A 21813-nucleotide genomic window follows, 5' to 3' on the forward strand; every position below is an offset into this window, starting at 1 on the left:
GAGAGAGAGCAAGACCGCATTCACATAACTTCTATTATAGTATATTGTTGTAATTGTCCTATTTTATTATTAGTTATTGTTGTTAATCTCTTGTTTTAAAATAATTCTACAGCATTTCTATTTATTGATTGATTGGCTGTGTTGGGTCTTCGTTTCTGTGTGAGGGCTTTCTCTAGTTGCGGCGAGCGGGGTCCACTCTTCATCGCGGTGCGCGGCCCTCTCACTGTCACAGCCTCTCTTTTTGCAGAGCACAAGCTCCAGACGTGCAGGCTCAGTAGTTGTGTGGCGCACGGGCCCAGTTGCTCCGCAGCATGTGGGATACTCCCAGACGAGGGCTCGAACCCGTGTCCCCTGCACCGGCAGGCAGACTCTCAACCACTGCGCTACCAGGGAAGCCCTGTTGTTAATCTCTTATCGTGCCTAATTTTTTTTTTTGGCTGCGTTGGGTCTTTGTTGCTGCGTGCGGGCTTTCTCTAGTTGCGGCGAGTGGGGGCTACTCTTGGTTGCAATGAGCGGGCTTCTCATTACGGTGGCTTCTCTTGTTGTGGAGCACAGGCTCTAGGCGCATGGGCTTCAGTAGTTGCAGCACTTGGGCTTCAGTAGTTGCAGCACACAGCCTCAGTAGTTGCAGCATGTGGGCACTAGAGCACGTAGGCTTCAGTAGTTGCGGCACGTGGGCTCAGTAGTTGCGGTGCGTGGGCTCTAGGGCACACGGGCTTCAGTAGTTGTGGCCCATGGGCTTAGTTGCTCCACGGCATGTGGGATCTTCCCGGATCAGGGATTGAACCTGTGTCCCCTTCATTGGCAGGCAGATTCTTAACCACTGCATCACCAGGGAAGTCCCATGCCTAATTTTTTTTTTTTTTAATGAACAACTTTATTTACAGTTGAACACTTAAACACAAAATCTTGGCTTCTGAATCTGTGAGGTCTCTTGATCAAATGGGGCAGCAGCAGGCAGGGAAGCAAACATAGGGGCCAGTCCAGATTATCTTACTCAGGAGCATCACCCCGAGCAAGGGAAGGCCTGATTCAGTCTTCCTCTGGACTACATCTCTCCACACTGTGAGATCACCACAGGCAGCTTGGGCTTATTGTTGGGGCCTGTGGGAACATTCTCAATCTTTCTCATCACCAGAAGTCCATCAATGATTTTTCCAAACACCACGTGCTTCCCATCAGCCAATCACATTTAGAGCAGGTGATGAAAAACTGGCCGCCATTTGTTCTGGGACTACTGTTTGCCACGAAAAGCAGGCCTGGAGCTGAGTGTCTAAGCTTAAAGTTTTCATCTGCAAACAGCCCCCCCAGTAGATACTAGTGACTCCAGTACCATCTCCATTAACAAAATCTCCACCCTGAATCATGAAATCTTTTATGACCCTGTGGAAGCTGTTCCCTTTGTATCCTGTTGGAACCCCATCTTTTCTGAATTGTCCAGTGCAGAACTGCCTAAAATTCTCAGCCATCTTAGGTGCTGCGTCTGCAAAGAGCTCCATCTTCATGCAGCCAACTTCCCTTGTGTTCTACCCAGTCCTTCCACAAGCCAGTGCCTAATTTTTTTTTAAATTTATTTATTTATTTATTTTGGCTGCTCTGGGTCTTAGTTGTGGTGTGTGATCTTTTAGTTGCGGCCTGCAGACTGTTAGTTGTGGCATGCATGCAGGATCTAGTTCCCGGACCAGGGATTGAACCCGGGCCCCCTGCATTGGGAGTGTGGAGTATTACCCACTGGACCACCAGGGGAGTCCTTATCATGCCTAATTTAAAAGTTAAATTTTATCCTAGGTTTGTCTGTATAGGAAAAAACAGTATATATAGGGTTTGGTGCTATCCACAGTTTCAGGTATCAACTGGGGGTCTTGGAATGTATCCCGTGTGGATAAGGAGGCACTCCTGTAATGGTTTTCTCTTCTGTTCTTCATTCCGTGAAGAAACCAAGACCACTCATGTCCAGGAGTATAGGTCGCCTTCTCTCCGATTTGGCATCTGAAATGTAATGTTAATTTCTGTCACTGAATAACTAAGCCCACATTCAATTTCTTTGAAGAGAATTTTAAATCCAAATCCCATGGGAGAGAAGTTAAACAGGAATCTGAAGAACTTAGTATCTCTTCTGTGCTTGCTGTGAAAAGGAGCTGGGTTATTAATTTAAAGAAGCTATTTTAGTTTCCTTAATAATTACGGGAAAGGATACAAGTTTTTCCTTGCATTCTGAAAAAGTTCTTTTCAGTTTAGAATTTCTTTTTAAATTTTGGAAAACGTTTGCTGGCATAGACAAAACTCAGGGAAGAAAAATTCAATATTACGAAACTCAGACAAATACAGGTTACCTACAAAAAGCTACAGGATTAAGGCTGTTGAGTTTGAAAGTTTTGGTATAATTTAAATTTCTCTCAATTTGAGGAATTTACAAAGCTCATTCATTTTGAGAATTGGCATCTCAGAAGTGGAATTAGACCTTTAGAAAGAAAGGAAGTATTAAATGGTATTTTAAAGCCAGTTCCATAAACCAATTCCTGCTATAAAAAGTAGTTTAGCTGCTGTTTTATTTATAGATATATTTCCCCAATGCTTTTGGCATTATGTTTGCACCCAAAAAGTTTTCACTTACTTTTCCTTTTTGTTGGTCCTTTTTTTTTTTGCGGTACGCGGGCCTCTCACTGTTGTGGCCTCTCCCGTTGCGGAGCACAGGCTCCGGACACGCAGGCTCAGCGGCCATGGCTCATGGGCCTAGCCGCTCCGCGGCATGTGGGATCTTCCCGGACCGGGGGACGAACCCGTGTCCCCTGCATCGGCAGGCGGACTCTCAACCACTGCGCCACCAGGGAAGCCCGTGGTTCATATTTTTAAATGTACAAAGTAGCATTTTATATGTGGATTAATGAGGACTAGATTTTATAAGGAGAGAACAAAATAGAATGGAAAATTTTTCTTCATAAAATTCATTCCCAGAAAATAGGAGGGGCAGTAAAATGGTCCAAATAGAATAGATACAGCTAGGGCATGCCTACACAAAGTGGAGTAGACTCCATAATTGAAATGTTTTCAACTGTGGCAATAGCAGATAAAGGAGATATAGCCTAATGATGATAAAAGCAACAAAAACAACAGCAGCAGCAGCAAGTACTATTTATACCGTGAACTTACGTGCAAAGCACATAAAATCATCTGTTATAATAACCCAGTGTGGTAGGTTTTATTATCCTTATTCTATAGAGGAAGGAAATGAGGATAAGGAGAGGCTTTATGATAAAGCTAATAAGGGAGAGTTAAGATCTAAAAACATTTCTTTCTGCCTCCAAAGCCATGTTCTTAAGTACAAGTGAAGAATGATAGATGTATTTTGTTTTATACTTTGTAGTGTTAACATTTAAAATATAATTTATTACCTCTTTAAGGGCAGGGACTTAGACCTTTAGCTAATTGAATTTTTCAGCCAAGTGTACCTCAGGCACAATGTTAATACTTCCATAAACACAAAATTAAAAATCATTCAGAAATGTTAACCTCTTAAAACTTATAAAATCGGATAATCTCCTGAAAGCTGTGAAATGAGAGCCTTCACACTTGAGAAGGTAGAATGGTTCCCCCCAGTTAAAAATGATGTAGATGATACTATACAGTAGTTTGAAACCAAGATAGAAATTTTAGGATTCTGTATAATAAATACTGCTAATGATTATCTACTTAAAAAATAGGAACTTCCAGTTTCTGTTCTGGCAACTAAGTAGCTTAGTAGTCACCACTCCTGTTCTCACAATAAGAAAGTGAACAAACTGAAAATCAACAGACAACAATTTGTTCACAATAATAGTTTTAATGTATTTCATAATTATAGCTTATGGATGAATGAAATGAATGATAGCAATGCTTTAAAGGACAGGAGAGAGAGATAAGAGTACTCTGTCATAGGGTACTTGCACTACCTGTAAGGTGGTATAGTGTTATCTGAAAGAAGCCTTGGATTAGTTGTAAATGTATATTGCCAACTCAAGCATAACCACTAAAAAGGGTAAAAAGAGAGGTATACAGTCAGCTGTATCCATGGGTTTCACATCCACACATTCAACCTGAATTTGCTGATGTGAAACTCATGGATACAGAGGGCTGGTTGTAATGAACATGCTAGGAGAGGAGAAAAAAATGGAATCATATAAAAAGCTTAGTTAAAACCAGAGAAGGAGGGACTTCCCTGGTGGTCCAGCAGTTAAGACTCCACGCTCCCAATGCAGGGGGCCCTGGTTTGATCCCTGGTCAGGGAACTAGATCCCTCATGGCACAACTAAGAGCCTGTATGCCACAACTAAAGATCCCGCATGTTGCAATTAAAATAATAAAAAGATCCTGCATGCCGCAACTGAAGATCCTGCAGACGTCAATGAAGATCCTGCGTGCTACAACTAAGACCTGGCGCAGCCAAATAAATAAATAAATATTAAAAAAACAAACAAACCAGAAGGCAGAAAAAGATAAGACAAAAAAGAAACAAGGACAACAAATAGAAAATGTAACAACTATGGTAGATGTTAATCCAACTATATCAATGGTCACTTTAAATATTAATGGTCTAAGATATACCAGTTAAAAGACAGAGACTCTCAGATGGGATTAAATGAGACCCAGCTATATGTTGTCTATAAGAAACCTGCTTTTATATATATTTTTTGCAGGTTTATTGATATATATAATTGACATATATAGCATTGTATAAGTTTAAGGTGTACAACATGTTGACTTGATACACTTACATATTATGAAATGATTACCACTATAGTGTTAGCTAACATCTCCAGCTCCTCACATAATTACCATTTCCTTTTTATGGTGAGAACATTTAAGATCTGCTATCATAGCAAAACTGACTTCAGAGCAAGGAAAATACCAGAGATAAAGAAAGACATTCCATGATGATAAAAGGACCAATTCTTAACAAAGACATAAGAATCCTTAAAGTGCATGCAGTGACAGTGGTTCTTTTTTTTTTTTTCACACTCATTATGACCTTCTGAGATACCAGCACCAGCTGCCCCATGCCATCTTCACAGCAGTTTGGGTCCCAGCTCTGTGCAGCCCCTTTCCTAAGCATCAGTTCAACCACTTTCTTTTGCTGCTCTTGCAGTTACTGTATCTGTGTCACCTCAGTGCTTCTTTTTTGCATTTTTAGTTCTCTAATTCCTTATTTAAATTTCCTTTATTAAAATAACTGACAAAAATTAACTCAAAATGGACCATAGACTTAAATGTGAAATGCAAAACTATAAAACTTCTAGGGACTTCCCTAGTGGCGCAGTGGTTGAGAGTCCGCCTGCCGATGCAGGGGACGTGGGTTTGTGCCCTGGTCCGGGAAGATCCCACGTGCCGTGGAGCGGCTAGGCCCATGAGCCATGGCCGCTGAGCCTGCGCGTCCGGAGCCTGTGCTCCGCAACAGGAGAGGCCACAACAGTGAGAGGCCCGCGTACAGCAAAAAAAAAAAAAAAACAACTTCTAAAAGATAAGAGAAAATCCAGGTGAACTTGGTTGGGTTTGGCAATGCCTTTTTAAATACAACACCAAAAGCACAATCCATGGTCAAGACATCTGTACAGACACCTCACCAAAGGCAATATACATATGGCAAATAAGCAGATGAAAAAATGATCAACATCATATGTCTTTAGAGAATTTCAAATTAAAACAATTCGATAGCACTACACACCTATTAGAATGACTAAAATCCAAAACACTGGCATCACCAAATGCTGGTGAGAATGTGGGCAACAAGAACTCTCCTTCCTTTTTGGTGGAAATGTAAAGTGGTAGAGCTGCTTTCGAAGACAGTTTGGCACTTTCCAATAAAACTAAACATACTATTGCCACATAATCCAGCAGTTGCATTCTTTGGTATTAACCAGCTCTCCTGGTTGGAACACTTGGAAGATTAACAAATTGCCTGTTTTTGTTTTCATATAGAATATATAGTGGACTTGTTCACACTGAATCTGAGCCATTGTTGAGTTTGATATTTGATTTCTTGTATTTGTCCAAATATCCAAGAACTATTAGTCCTGTGTTCTGACTTTCACAAGGAAATGAAAGTTTCATTCTTTCAAGAAGTTACTGCATGTGTGACCATGTATAGATAAAAACAATATTTCACTTAAATGTGGAAAATGGACAATTAGCTAGAAAGCCATTCTAACTGCACACTGGGTCAAGTTCATAGCTTATGAAATCTACAAATTACCCCCTTCAGAGTTGCTTGGGAAGATAGTTAAAACGTGACTGTTAAGTTTACAAATGATAAGGATTGCTATATGAGACACAGTGATTATCTTAGATGATCCCACAATATAGTTGCTGAGATAGGACTAACCTGAAATTAGAAGTTGTATATAGAGCAATGGGTGCTAAATTTAATGATAAAGATAGTAATTGCTATGGGATTCTGATGGTTGTTTGCATGGTTTGTGGCTCTAACCTCAAAGACGCCCTTTCTAACAAGGCTAAGGCCTTGTTTCTGTAGATATTTATATATGGTGGATTGTAAATGAAGAATAAGACATCAGGTATTTTACACTCTGTCTTGGCTCACAGGTCTAAGGACATTTGAGTGGGGATGGGCCAAAATGGGGTGTGGAGACACATCTTCCATAGAACCAACGGCCTTGAGGGAAGAAATGGAATGGATGTCTCTTGGTTGGATTTCCTTACTTCCTGTTTGTTACTTATATGTTTGCTTTTATAAAATTAGGATCATATTTTATATTCTTTTTTCATTATGTAAAACATTAAGAATGTTTTTGGAGGTCACTAAATGTTCCCCAAGAGGATATTTTAGTAGTTATACTCAAATTTATATTAATAACTCTATTGTTATACTTTTATGTTGTTTTTCCCTCGCTATTATTAATAATGCTATAGTGAATATCCTTGTTTCAGTGTATGTGTGATGATTTGATGAAATTCCTAGAAGTGGATTTTTGGGGTGTGTGCCTCAACATTTTATCAGCTTTTGATAAATATTGCTGAATTGTTCTCTAGGAAGGTAATTTCAATTATAACTCTATAATGATATTTAAAATATCATTTTCAGCCATTGTTGACAATATGGATATTATACTTAATTTTTTTTTTGGATAATCTGCTAGGTGAAAAAAGCTGTCCTGTTTTTGTCCTGTCCTGGTTTTGATTTGCATCTCTTTGATGACAAGGGAGTTGAATATTTATTGGTTGTTTGTATTTTTTGTGATTTTATGTGTTGTTATAAGTATTACTGTCATTATTTGAATGGGAATGTCTAGTATTTCATTTCCAGGTGTTCTTTGGTGATGAGTTATATAAGAGGGAGAAAGAAAATGTGCAGGATTGTGGTTGACACGTGAGCTCTGGAGTTAGGCTTTTTGGATTTGAACCCAGCTTCCTGAGGGATCCCCCAGCTGCTGGTCCCCAGGCAAGAACTTGATTGGCTATAGCTAGTAGAATATATAAGGAGGAGCATCTTAACTCTGAGTTACGGGAGTAAAGATGGCTAAGGCTCTCAGAAAGAAAGTAACCATGGCTGGCAGCTTACCCCCAGAACCCCTTCCTAAAATAAGGTGTGAGTCAAGTGCTCTGTTGATTCACTGTTTTGAGACAGCTCTCTAAAACTAACAGTCATGGTTTCCCACAAAATCACCTCATTGCAAATGAGGACATAGATCCTGTTGAAAAAAAAGAGAAGGGAAGAAAGGGTAAGAGGGTATTTCTAACATAATCTAATGGTTTTGGAATCTTTACCTGTGATATTCTCTCACAATTTATTATTCAATTTATTTTTTTAATAATTATTTATAAATTTATAAATTTATAAATTTATAATTTTATATATATTTATATATATAATTTATTATATATAATTTATATAAAATTATAAATTTATAATTATAAATAATATTTAATAATAATAATAATTATTCAATTATTCAATTTATTATTGAATAATAAAGCACAGTATGCCTGACATAAATTGAGGAGATGAACTCTTATGAATTGTCTTATTGGAAAAAAGGCCAAAAATTCCATTTATTAATTTTGCCTTCACCTTTATTTTAACTAACAATTTTTGACCTACTTATCAATTTATTCCATGTTGGTCATAAGAATTTAGCTTGTGATTTTAAAGTCATTCCTATTAAAATAGTGGCTTTCCTCACTCCTTCCAGAGACCTTGTCAAAAAATGTTATTTTTTCCACCTCAAATATAGATTTAGCCTACAAATACTGAAGCGATAATTAGGGCTTATGCAAGATTGTTTCACTTGAAAAATTAGCTGCTTTTTTTTTTTAAAGTTTTACTTTCCAAATCTTTCTAGTTTGAGAGTATAGCTAAAAAAAGAAGGTATTTTAAAGTCATGGCTTACATAAATGATTTAAATAAGAAATGTGTGAGAGGAAAAATGAAAAACATTACTCATTGACCCCTTTTGTGTTACTGGTTGTCTCTCTTTTAAATGCATTTTTGCATGTATCATTATTGTAGCTTGAGCATCTAGCATATGTCAGCCTCCCCAAATTAGCATGTATTCAAATTTCTCAATGGCCTTTTATCAGGCTCCTAGAAAAGCCAGGTGCACAACCAAAAATTAGTAAAAGTGAGAGAATGTAATTGCCAAGGTGTTGAAAATTTCTTTCTGATGAGAAGGCACCGTAATCAAAAGAAACTGCCCTAGCAGCATCAGTTAAGGTGGACTCTCATGTGAGATTTTTGAAGTATGAAGGAAATCACATTTCTTTTTTGTTCAGGTTAGATGTTACCATTTCTGATAGCTCTTCCAAAGTTAGGTTCCTCGTTCCATAAAATAAGCATTTCACACTTCTTTCTGCCATTCCTGTTCCTAGGTACACGAAATTCTTTCACAGGTACCATCTTTCCACATTCCTCCATAGAACACATCCTTCCCTGACTCCAGGCCTTTGCCCTGGCCATTCTGGCTGCCTGGAATGCCCTCCCCATCCTTCTTTCTGTGGCTCATTTTCTGCCTTCTCACCGAAGCTTTTCCTCTGTTGTAGCATTTATTACTTTGTTATATTGTGGTTAGCTGTTCGCCTGTCTCCTCCAGTACGACTGAGCAAGAACCTCGTGGGACCTTGTTCTATTCATCTCTGTATCCCCAGTACAGGCACACGATGCCTGGCACATAATAGGTGCTCATTGAATGATGTTTGAGTTACTTAGCCAGAAGGTTAAAATATAAGCGTCACTTTGCAGGCTTAGAAATGTTCTGTTCATTCTAGTTGATTGCCATTATCCTGCTGTAGTCTATAAGAAAGTAAAAAATGCCTTATGTTCAGTGGTTCTTCCTGATGGCTTTATGGTTGAGGTCTTTGTTGGGCCTTGCTTTGAGAGGCTTGATAATCTGCCACCAGGTGTTCTGTAATTCCCTTCCTTATTAGGGTGACTAGGTTCCTCTGATTTCTCTGGGATCACTAACTCATGGTGTGCCTTTTAATGCTGGCTGGAATAGATAGTGTCGGATTCAATAGGCTTTTATTGCTCAACTAAAGGAGAACAAGCCATATGGTAGTTAACTAGCTTTGCAAAAGATGATAAATTAGTGGCAAATAAACTGGCCTTGTAAATGCAACAGCCTGGTTAGTCAGGAGAGAACTGGCATAGCATATACACAAGTGCAGAGGAGTGCTGAAGGTATGCTAAGTGGCATGGAATTAAAATCATGTGTTGCCTTTAACAAAGTACACCCAGTAAAAGGGGATTGATCTAGGGCTCAATAATCCAGAATAATTAGAAAGATACTGTAGGTTAATGTGTGTACTTTGAGGTCTTTGTTGTGGACCATCCAGCAACTGATGTAGACTTATAACATGTAAGGGCTAGAAAGAATATTAGACGTCACTTAAATTTCAACTTTCACATTTTAGAGATGAAATGGCCTTAAGTGGTTCTCATAAGAACACAGTACAAGAAGATATTAGACCTAAAACCCAGAATCTACATCTTTTGACCCCAAATGCAGTTCTCTATATCATACTCTGTTATCTTTTTTTTTTTTTTTTTTTGCGGTACGCGGGCCTCTCACTGTTGTGGCCTCTCCCATTGTGGAGCACAGGCTCCGGACGCGCAGGCTCAGCGGCCGTGGCTCACGGGCCCAGACGCTCCGCGGCATGTGGGATCTTCCTGGACCGGGGCACGAACCCGTGTCCCCTGCATCGGCAGGCGGACTCTCAACCACTGCGCCACCAGGGAAGCCCTGTTATCTCATTTTTTAAGGATAGCAGAAGTCAGTGAAATACATGGCATTAGAATCATGCGGACAAAAATCCTTCTCTTACAAACTACTGACATCGTAAATTGCTCTCTTCTATCAATCACAGCCACCTTTTCTTTAATGGAAGAAGGTAAATTCTGTCTAAAAGATCAGTATGCTTTTTTTTTTAACATCTTTATTGGAGTATAGTTGCTTTACAATGGTGTGTTAGTTTCTGCTTTATAACAAAGTGATTCAGCTATACATATATCCCCATATCTCCTCCGTCTGCGTTCCCGTCCCACCCTCCCTATCCCAGCCCTCTAGGTGGTCACAAAGCACCAAGCTGATCTCCCTGTGCTATGTGGCTGCTTCCCATTAGCTATCTGTTTTACACTTGGTAGTGTATATATGTCCATGCCACTCTCTCACTTCGTCCCAGCTTACCCTTCCCCCTCCCCATATCCTCAAGTCCATTCTCTATGTCTGCGTCTTTATTCCCGTCTTGCCCCTAGGTTCTTCATGACCTTTTTTTTTTTTTTTAGATTCCATATATATGTGTTAGCATACGGTATTTGTTTTTCTCTTTCTGACTTACTTCACTCTGTATGACAGACTCTAGGTCCATCCACCTAACTGCAAATAACTCAATTTCATTTCTTTTTATGGTTGAGTAATATTCCATTGTATATATGTGCCACATCTTTTTTATCCATTCGTCTGTCGATGGACACTTAGGTTGCTTCCATGTCCTGACTACTGTAAATAGAGCTGCAATGAACATTGTGGTCCATGTCTCTTTTTGAATTATGGTTTTCTCAGGGTATATGCCCAGTAGTGGGATTGCTGGGTTGTATGGTAGTTCTAGTTTTAGTTTTTTAAGGGACCTCCATACTGTTCTCCATAGTGGCTGTTTCAATTTACATTCCCACCAACAGTGCTGGAGGATTCCCTTTTCTCCACACCCTTTCCAGCATTTATTATTTGTAAACTTTTTGATGATGGCCATTCTGACTGGTGTGAGGTGATACCTCATTGTAGTTTTGATATGCATTTCTCTAATGATTAGTGATGTTGAGCATCCTTTCATGTGTTTGTTGGCAATCTGTATATCTTCTTTGGAGAAATGTCTACTTAGGTCTTCTGCCCAGTTTTGGATTGGGTTGTTTGTTTTTTTGATATTGAGCTGCATAGCATGTTAGCTCAGTTGGTTAGAGCGTGTTGCTAATGATGCCAAGGTCGTGGGTTCGATCCCCAGCATGCTTCTTTTAATTGTCATTCCTAACTTTTCAAATATGGCGTTGAGTTTTGGGGATGAGCTACGTATTCTCAGAAGACATTTTAGATTCGGGACCTTGATCAGCTTTATCCACTGTAGGTTTCAGTGATTGCTGTGAATGATAACTTTAGAGTTAGGACTGGTTTCCTAGTGATGACTAGAGGCTGAAATTCAATTTGTTGGAAAAAACTGAAAACTGAAGCCAAATCAGGCCTCTGTACCCGACACCAAATTAACTTTTGGAGACAGAGTTTTGGGTAAAGTAGAAATGAATAGCTTTATTGCTTTGCCAGGCAAAGGGGGCCACAGTGGGCTGATGTCCTCAAACCATGTGTCCCCAGCTGGGGGGGTATTGAGAAGTTTTGTAGTAATGGTTCAAAGAGGGCATGATCAGCTTGTGGACATTCTTCTGATTGGTTGGTGGTGAGGTAAGTGGGATTCAGCATTCTCAACCTTCTGGTTCCAACTGGTCTGGGGTCTACATGCTTGTGAGCAGCATATCATTAATTTCTCCCCTTTAGTGGGGGTTTTAGTATCTGCCAAACAGCTCAAAAATACTGTTATGGATATCCCTTGATGGGGAACCAGGACCCCGCCCCAAGGCTGCATTATTGTCTCTCTTGACTGTTCCTCCCTTGTCTCTGCATCCCCTCCCTTCCCTAATTGTCAACTGTTTGAACCTGCCTTTTGGAATGCAGGGAAGGTCCTGGAGGCTGAAACCTATTTCCTGTAATCAAGAAATGGGGAACACTGAAAGACTTTTGTGCCCAGGAGCCCCACAGGTCCTGCTCGGTATCAAAACAAGTGATGCCAACTGTAAAACTGATTGTGTGTCTCTGCCAGTTGTCCTAAGGGAAGAGTCATTTGATCTTAATGCTAAAATCACAGTTGAGAATGTGATGAATATGTTTGAATGTCTTTAGGACTTAAAGGTCTAGTTTTAGAAATTGAGCTACAGAGAGAGGAAAGAAAGTATTTTGTTTTGATGTTTATTTATTTTTGCATCTTATGACTACTTTATTACACTAAATCAGGGAAAACGAACATGGCATTTTAATTTTCTTAATGAAATAAATAGGATTCAACTTTGCTTACTGCTTCCTAGAAATGAAAACATACTGAGAACATTTAGAAGATTAAATGACAAATGAAACTCTTATTCAAAGTGGCACATGCTAAACGATTTTAAATTTAGGAATTGAGCCATTCACAAACTGAATTCGAGTCACAGTCCCTGCTGGGTTAAGCAACTATTATCTGTGTTCTGGAAATGTTAGAGTTTAACCCAAGTCTTCTTTGCAGTTTGTGTGTTAAGTACTGTGTTCTTGAATTATAAAAAGCTCCAAGGATGATTAACAGCCCCCAACTGAAGGAAACAGTCTTAGAAACTAACCTTTTAAAGTTTTAGCATCTCTAATAGGCAGTTTTTCTGTGGCTGTAAAACCCAACACAAACGTTTTTCTCTCCTTGTTTCTCCATAACTCTCTTCATTAAAAAATGTTCCTAGTTAATTCTATTAATTATATCTTGTCTTGCTGTTTTTCTTGGATTATGTGTTAATGGTGTAATTTTTTTCTTACTATTATAGATAAGGCTCGTGCTTTGAATGAATGCGTTAGAAGTATTTTAATTCCTTTGGGTAGATGTACTCATTTTAATTACTTCTTTGGATTTGCTACAGTCTTAATAAGATTTTCTTTTAGAAAAAGATAGGACAAATAAAATTGGATATTTATAATACTGCCTGCATGTTATTAAATCACATACTTAGTGAAGGTTGGCATTTTTTGGTTAAATAAAAAGTGAGAAGACAATGCCATCATGGACTAGACTGCATGTCGTATTAGTGTCAGTGGAAATGAAAATAATACCGTTAACTGCTTTTGAATTTGTTTAAAAACACTTCTTCCATTCTACATAAACTATTGGGATAATCCATGAAGTGAGTAATCCTTTTTTTAAATCCGTATGTCCTATTTTGCTGCTAGGCACAGTTTTAGTAAATTAGGTTATTTTAGGTAAAGCTTTTCTTCTAATGAGTTCAAACTGCTTCATCCATTTTCCTTCTCATCCCATGTTTTTAAATGAGACATTGTAGGGAGGAAGAACTGCTTTTGTTTTGTAATGAGGAACATGAGGTGGAAGGTGATTATCATCAACTCTGAGGTTGGACAAGTGGAGAAAGGAAGAGTCTTTTGTTGTTCTCTGGGTATCTCTGTCACATTATACTTTTTTTGCTGGTGGTTAACTAAACCCTTTTATTTCCTAGAAAATGTTACTAGGCCAGGTATTATTTTACAATATTAACTTTGATCCGTGCTTAATTTCATTCACTTAATTGGCTCATTTTATTTTCCTAATCAGTAGAGGCCATTTTCTGTCTTCATTATATCAACTATTCTTTCTGGCCTTGTGTCATTCTCCAATTTGATAAGTGTACTGTTTAATTTTTATGCATTTTGTTCCAGAGACGATGTAAAGTAGCTTATAAGACACAGAAAATATACAAGATAACATCAATTAAAAGTAGGGGGCTTCCCTGGTGGCGCAGTGGGTGAGAATCTGCCTGCCAATGCAGGGGACACGGGTTTGATCCCTGGTCCGGGAAGATTCCCACATTGCCATGGAGCAGCTAAGCCCGTGCGCCACAGCTACTAAGCCTGCACTCTAGAGCCCGTGCTCTGCAGCAGGAGAAGCCATGACAATGAGAAGCCCGCACACCACTTGCTGCAACTAGCAAATGTCCGCACACAGAACAAGGACCCAACACAGCCCCCCCCAAAAAACAACAAACAAATAAATAAATAAATTAAAAAAAAAAATAGGGCTCTACGAAGAAAGAAAAGCAATGGTTGGCCTTTAAAATGGAGCTAGGACTAGATGAAAAATTATACTGTAATGGCAAACAAAAGATGTCAAATAAAAATTACTCATTTAGGGTCTTCCCTGGTGGCACAGTGGTTAAGAATCCACCTGCCGGTGCAGGGGACATGGGTTTGAGCCCTGGTCCAGGAAGATCCCACATGCCATGGAGCAGCTATGCCCATGCGCCACAACTACTGAAGCCCGCACACCTAGGGTCTGTGCTCTGCAACAAGAGAAGCCACTGCACTGAGAATCCCACACACCGCAGTGAAGAGTAGTCCCCGCTCTCCGCAACTAGAGGAAGCCCACGCGCCAGCAAAAGACCCAACACAGCCAAAAAGAAATAAATAAAATAAATAAATTAAAAAAATTTACTCATTTATATAGTTGATAGTACATATAATTTTTTAATTTAATTTTTATTTTATATTGGAGTATAGTTGATTTACAGTGTTGTGTTAGTTTAAGATGTATAGCAAAGTGATTCAGTTGTACATATACATATATCCATTCTTTTTCAGATTCTTTTCCCATGTAGGTAACTACAGTATACTGAGTAGAGTTCCCTGTGCTATACAGTAGGTCCTTGTTGGTTATCTATTTTATATATAGTAGTGTGTATATGTTAATCCCAAACTCCTAATTTATCCCTCCCTCCCACCATAGTACCTATAATTTAAAGGAAACTAATGATTAAGTGAAGTACAACTATTCTTGCTATTAAAACTAGACAGAATTTTATCTTAGGCACTGTTTTAATTGCAAGAAAGAGCTCTTTATAACTACGGTATAAAGATACAGGTTTTCTCTAAGAGCATACTCTTCTTGGAGCATTAAAAGAGTGGTTGGGCTCCTCAATCATTGTTTTTTTACCCAAACTTTTGCTAAATACTTGGAGGTCATGAGCCTGAGATTGTCTTCTCTGACACAGATGGGAATATATCTGTTCAGAATTGCCTGTGGCACCCAGACCCTTGCCCCTTAACCATAATGAACTCAGGATGTGTTCCCTGTCTTCATTTAAGGCCTTGATAAAGACATTGAACAGGATAGGACCAAAGACATCAAAGCACTAGCACAGGGGTTCTTTTCTAGTCTGGGGTCTCCCTGAGGCCAGAGGGTAGAAATGGGCCATGGTTATGGACAAATCCCCTGTCATCTTAAGAGGGACTTTACAGGTCAGGAAACATTTTTGTGTGAGGAGATATTGTAGCTTTCATCAGATTCTTAAAGAAGTACATGTGGGCTTCCCTGGTGGCGCAGTGGTTGAGTCCGCCTGCCAATGCAGGGGACGCAGGTTCGTGCCCCGGTCCGGGAAGATCCCACATGCCGCGGAGCAGCTGGGCCCGTGAGCCATGGCTGCTGAGCCTGCGCGCCCGGGGCCTGTGCTCTGCAACTGGTGAGGCCACAACAGTGAGAGGCCCGCGCACCAAAAAAAAAAAAAAAAAAAAAGAAGTACATGTTTCCCCCAAAGTTAAAAACCTCAGCATCAGAGACCTCTAAGACTTTGTCAAGCCATCAAGTACTTCTGTGGTTCTTCTGTTATCTACCTATCTGTACATCAGAATGGGTTCCCTGTTTTCTTCTCTGTTGTATCTAGTAGGTGCTTAATTAATATTTGTTGATTTAAAGTGAATGAAACCAAGTCACATTTTCCCAGTATGTCTATAAAACTCTAACTTGAGGGAGTTGGTCAGGTGCTTTGTGAAATCTTACCCTGTGCTTTTCTCTTGGCCCACCAATGAACTAGCTGGATCTGCAAGTTAATGAAGTTCATTTGTCAGGGTTTGGTGTGGGGAAAGACTTGTATTGGTGTCTAGCAGTATTCTTTTCTCTGCTTATGACCTTATAGGCCATTTGTTCAATAATCCTTTTTGGCGGGGGGCGGTGACTGCGCCACACGGCATGTGGGACCTTAGTTCCCCAACCAGGGATCAGACCCGTGCCCCCTGCAGTGGAAGTGCAGAGTCTTAACCACTGGACCGCCAGCGAAGTCCCAATAATCCATTTTAAGACACTGGTGTGAATCAAGCCCCAGTTTGAAAAGGAGTATATTTGTGTATTTGCCTCTCTCCATCTGCTGACATCTGTACCATTTTTTAATTGACTGTAATTCTGTGGCCATATTTTCAGGCTCTTTAAGAATCCAGGGATATAATTTTTGTGGGTACAGCCTAGAATTAATTTGGAGAATCTAGGTATCTCTTCTTGGAATTCAGTTCTTCCTTAGCCATATTATTTCTGCCCTTTTCTTCTCCCTGATGATGAAGTCAGGAGTAAAAGGGAATTGAACTGCTGTGCTTTATTCTGTCCTCTCTCTCTAGCAGTCATGATGACCATGTCTGAACTCCCCATCAGCAACAACAACAAAATCACCCCAGAAACCATTCTTTCATCATCTTCAGTATTTGCACAGGACTGATCTCATTACAGTTTTGTACCCTTTGACCTACTTGTTAAAGTTTCACGTGACGTCCATTTGTCCTAGGTCATGTGTGTCTCTCTTTTGTATGAGCTCTTTTTTTTTTAATTGAGGTATAGTTGATTTACAATGTTGTGCTGATTTCTGCTGTACAGCAAAGTGACTCAGTTATACACATTTATACATTCTTTTTTTATATTCTTTTTCCATTATGGTTTATCCCAGGGGATTGGATCTAGTTCCGTGTGCTTTACAGTAGGACCTTGTTGTAATAGTTTGCATCTAAATGTAATAGTTTGCATCTATAGTACTAACCCCGAACTCCCAGTCCATCCCTCTCCCTCTCCCCCTCTCTTGGCAACCAGAAGTCTGTTCTCTATGTCTGTGAGTCTGTTTCTGTTTTGTAGATAGCCCTTTTAAAATATGAGGAAACACATGGCTATCCATGTTGTTATATTCTTTCTGTATATACCATTCTCTCATCGTCAAGATGATCCGTTTTCATACTGTCAGAATGGGGGTTTTGAGAGCCTCACATCCCTCGTGAATCCATCTGTCATTTAGAGTTTCTGACCACTTGATCCTGATCCTTACTTTTTTCTCTCAACTTTTCGAAATCTGCTTTCCTTCAAAGAACAGGATACATTTCTATGTATGCCCGGGATTCAGTTCCTGGTCTATTACAAATTCCAGTTTTACATTGTTACTTTCCCTCAGGGTTTCCATCATTTCTACTTTACCAAGCAGTTTATCCTTATTGGTTAGAAGTCCTGAATCATGGTTTCTCTCACTGTTTCATTCTGAAAACTAGAACTTGTCAGAAGGCAATATAGAATTTATCCGCAGAATATGATGAACAGAAGATGTTCAAATAATTGGCATCTCCCATGATATCACCATCTTACATCACTATCTTGTTTCTGAGTTAGTTTTGTCATTTCTGTTAAAGATAAGCCATCTACCTCTTTAGTTTGGTGAGCACTCTGATTATATGGCCATTAGTGTGATATTCTTTCTCCTTTTAAAGTCACTTTAAATATGTTTTACCACATCTCATCCTAGGTCAGTGGCTTCCCAGGCATGTGCATATTTTCTTGACATAGCTTGTTCTTTTGTCAGCTTATTTTCACTGGACATTGGAGAATGTCCATTAGCATGAGATCCAATCTGCAAGGTTTCAATGACTATGCAATTGTAGTTACAATCGTTTATAAGGTTGAAAATTCATTAATAGCCACTAATCTTTTCAGTCTTTGTGCTTTTCTATACGGACATCTAAGACCCTATGTATTTGACCCAGGCCTTTTTAGCTTTCATGCCATTTTCTCCTATATTTTTGTACTATAGTCAAATTACCCCTTAGCATGAAGCTTAAGAAGATGTACACCTTCTTGCTCCTTTGGATATTTTGGGAGGGATGCCCTGCATGCTGACCCCCCCTTTTGCTCCACATTTCCTCTTTCTCTTCCCCATTTTTCTGGGTTAAATTAGTATCCAGAGCACCTCTGCATCTAGCTTGTAACTTTTTCTGTTATTGCTCATTGCTTCCCTCTTCCATTTTTCTAGTCTTCCAAGGCTTTTTTTTTTTTTGCTAATTTGGGATTACCTGGTGTTATAAGATTCTAGCCATTATTGCTGTTATTGTCTGCTTTGAAAATTTCTGGACAAAAGAAGAATATTCATCCTAAGGCTTTTTGAAGATTAAAATGACTCAGGAAAAGTATCTACAGTGTGATTCCTCCCCTTCCTCGCACCACAGGCCTCACTTTGTATTACACAGCGAGGTTTGCAGGTGTGCAGCTTTTTCCACTAACAACCTTCAGGGCTGGGCCCATTTTTGTGACTATACCCGACTGAGGTTGTCAGTAAAATAAAATTAAAAAATAAGAAGGTTATTGCCTTGCTGCTCCTCTGTTACCTTACCTGAGATATAATGTTCGCCAAGTAAAAACAAAAACACTTGTCACCTGAGGATGAATTCTTATCCTTCTTCGAACTTTAAAGTACGACTTTTCAGAATTATAAAGTAGGAAGGGTGCAGGGTAGAGAAAGCAACCTTTTAAAACAAAGTTCAAATCAATAATAATTAACATTTCCTAGCCTCTATTTTTCTGCTAATAACCAAAGACAAGTACTAGTTAGAGAAGCCTCAAGTGTCTGGATTTCTGGACGTATCAGATGGTGCTGCATAAGGACTATGCATCGTGCCAGGGAGAAGCCTGGGTTGCTCTTAGCTACCACCTCTCCTACATCTTGACCTTGTCCGAGGACACTTAAACATGCCCAGTGCTTTGCACTGAGACTTTTTCTTTGTTCTTTATTCTCTATCTTACCCACTTCTGATTTCAGGAGGTACATTTCTGCCATGCTTAGTGAGTGCTCTTGTGAGCTTTTATTTTTACTTCTTCCTTAACGAACTTGTTCTATTCATCTTTTTCTTTTCAGATTTCCTTTGACTCTCATGTTACTGCCTGATCTCACCAGATCCCCCCTCTCCCCCACTACATTGGTTCTTTCTCACTGTTATTTCTCAAGATCACCCAAAACCAGCACAGAAGCCTTCAATTTCTTCAATAGCTAGCATTAAGGTAGTTCTGCCTCTTCAGTTTTTTAAAAATTTTTTATTTGTAAAATCTTTTCACAGATTGTCTGAAAACATATGTTTTCTTCTTTTGGTTTGTACTTCAAATATTTTCTTCCTCTGCAATTAACTCTGCTAACCAGCTCTGAGAAAGCTTTGATTTTTGTATAGAAATTTTCAATACTGTTGAGTGTTGATATTGTGTTGACAAATACTGCCCATGCATTTTTGACAATATGAAAATCATTCATATTAGGATGACAAAGCCTGAAACTGATTATGTTTAACCAGATTCTTACTTTTCATCAGAGTTGTTTTAGCAGGACACATTCTTCCACTCCATTTGTTGTGAAAGTCATGATGTAATTGCCCTTGGTAAAGAAACTTGGTCTTAATTTGGTGGTTTTTGTCAAAACTTTCTTTGGTGGAACCAGAAGAAAATCGCTATTGGTTACCATCAACAGTTTTGGTTTAAGTAAAAAGGGTTACTTTTTTTTCTTTTCCGATATGTTTCTCGCTCCTGCTGAAGAAGGCTAGATGTAGGGAGACCAATTAGGAAGCTGATGCAATGATTCAAGCAAGAGACAGGAGGGCCTGAACTTTTGAAATAGCATTAGGTATGGAGAATAATTTGCATTATCTTCAAAAATGTAAACTAGAAGTGTTTCCATAACTTATTTCATAATGTTGTAAGTGCTTTTAGAGTTTAGAAATCACAGTTTTTCTTAAGTCTCTATTTTCTTTTTAACATGTCCTTTTGGTACATGGCTAACTAAGCAATTTATCACATCCTCCACTTTTGTATTTCCTAGTTTTGGAAACTATCTACTTAATGTCTATTTCAGCTTTTAAAAAAATTTTATAGGTTTTTCACCTCTTGATTATAAAAGTAAAATTAAACAAAAATAGCTTGGCACTGTCACCTAGGGATAAAAATGATTAACATTTCAGTATTAATTTCCTATGTGTTTTTCCTCTTAATTTTTTGTAGATATAGAAATAATTGAGCCAAAGAGCATATCTGTAAATATTTATATAGAATCTTGCATTTTTATGAAGCGTTATGTTATGAGATGTCATTAAATACTATGAGAGCCATAATACTGATTTATCCTGTGGATGCACCATATATATTTTACCATTATTCTATTGTTGATCCTTCAGGTTGTTTCCAACTCATTGTTATTTTAACAAATGCCGTGGCCAATATTTTCATGAATAGTCATTCTTCACATATATCCTCAGGATAAATTTTTAAAGTCAAGAACTTCTTTGAAGGCTTGAATCGAATAAGTGTAAAGATGTGAATGAACCCTAATGGCTGAAATTTCCAACTAGTTGAAGAGGTAGAAGTAGTGCTAAGCTGCTCTGCATTTCCTGTGTCCACCTCCTGTTTACCTGGTCACCACCTTGGATGCATTGGGCTAGAAAAGAATCAATAGGCAGGAGGCCTAGTAACCTGATGAATAAGTAAGAAAGTGAAGGCTATGCTCTTGATATATCAGAGCATAGAGAAGTTTGGAGGAGAAGATATGGAGTACAGTGATGGGGAGTCCCCTTGCCTTCTGACTCATTCTCATATGAGTATAGATGGACATCTCTACCCACTATTTCAACTTGGATGCCCACATGTTTATTGACTCTTCTTTGGAGTTTCTGTTTTAGTTTTGTTAAGATCCTTCTGTTTATCAGAGAAGATAGCTTTTATCCATTATGTCCTATTCTTCTTCAGCTATTTAGAAGTAGTGCACAATAATGAAAATGACTCTTGTTAATCCCTGTTATTCTTTCATTATGGAGGGAGTGTGGTGTGGGCATACATGGTAGAATAGCAGAAAGGAAGGGGGGTGCTTAACCTCAAAAACTTCTGGAGAGTTCAGTTACTAGTTTAAGGAGACAGTATAATACAACTCTCCTTGTACAAGTCAGTTTGTTTGCAGATAGTTCTTTGCTTTGGGTATGACATCTATTAAGCTGAGCACTCTCAGTCTTCAAGACGATATTTTTCTTGGCACCAGAAAGATAATTTTGTTTTTAATTTAAAAAAGTATTTTTAATTAATTAATTTGGCTGCATTGGGTCTTAGTTGCGGCACATGGGCTTCTCTCTAGTTGTGTCATTTGGGTTCCACAGAGCATGGGCTCAGTAGTTATGGCACACGGACTTACTTGCCCCACGGCATGTTGGGATCTTAGTTCCCCAAATAGAGATTGAACCTGCATCCCCTGCATTGGAAAGCAGATTCTTTTTTTTTTTTTTTTTTTTTTTTTGCGGTACGCGGGCCTCTCACTGTTGTGGCCTCTCCCGTTGTGGAGCACAGGCTCCAGACACGCAGGCTCAGCTGCCATGGCTCACGGGCCCAGCCGCTCCGCGGCATGTGGGATCTTCCCGGACTGGGACACGAACCCATGGCGCCTGCATCGGCAGGCGGACTCTCAAC

At 39.1% G+C, this 21813-nt stretch overlaps 1 protein-coding gene and 1 pseudogene across 3 annotated transcripts in view; one reads left to right on the forward strand and one right to left on the reverse strand.

Annotated features, from left to right (window-relative positions):
* The window catches only part of OXCT1 (3-oxoacid CoA-transferase 1), a 143429-nt gene that overhangs the window by 48558 nt on the left and 73058 nt on the right, over nucleotides 1-21813 (forward strand). The window lies entirely within an intron of this gene.
* LOC105747802 (peptidyl-prolyl cis-trans isomerase H-like) lies at nucleotides 933-8847 on the reverse strand (annotated as a pseudogene).

Source organism: Orcinus orca, chromosome 3 (assembly GCF_937001465.1).
Source record: "Orcinus orca chromosome 3, mOrcOrc1.1, whole genome shotgun sequence".
NCBI classification, from domain to species: domain Eukaryota; kingdom Metazoa; phylum Chordata; class Mammalia; order Artiodactyla; family Delphinidae; genus Orcinus; species Orcinus orca.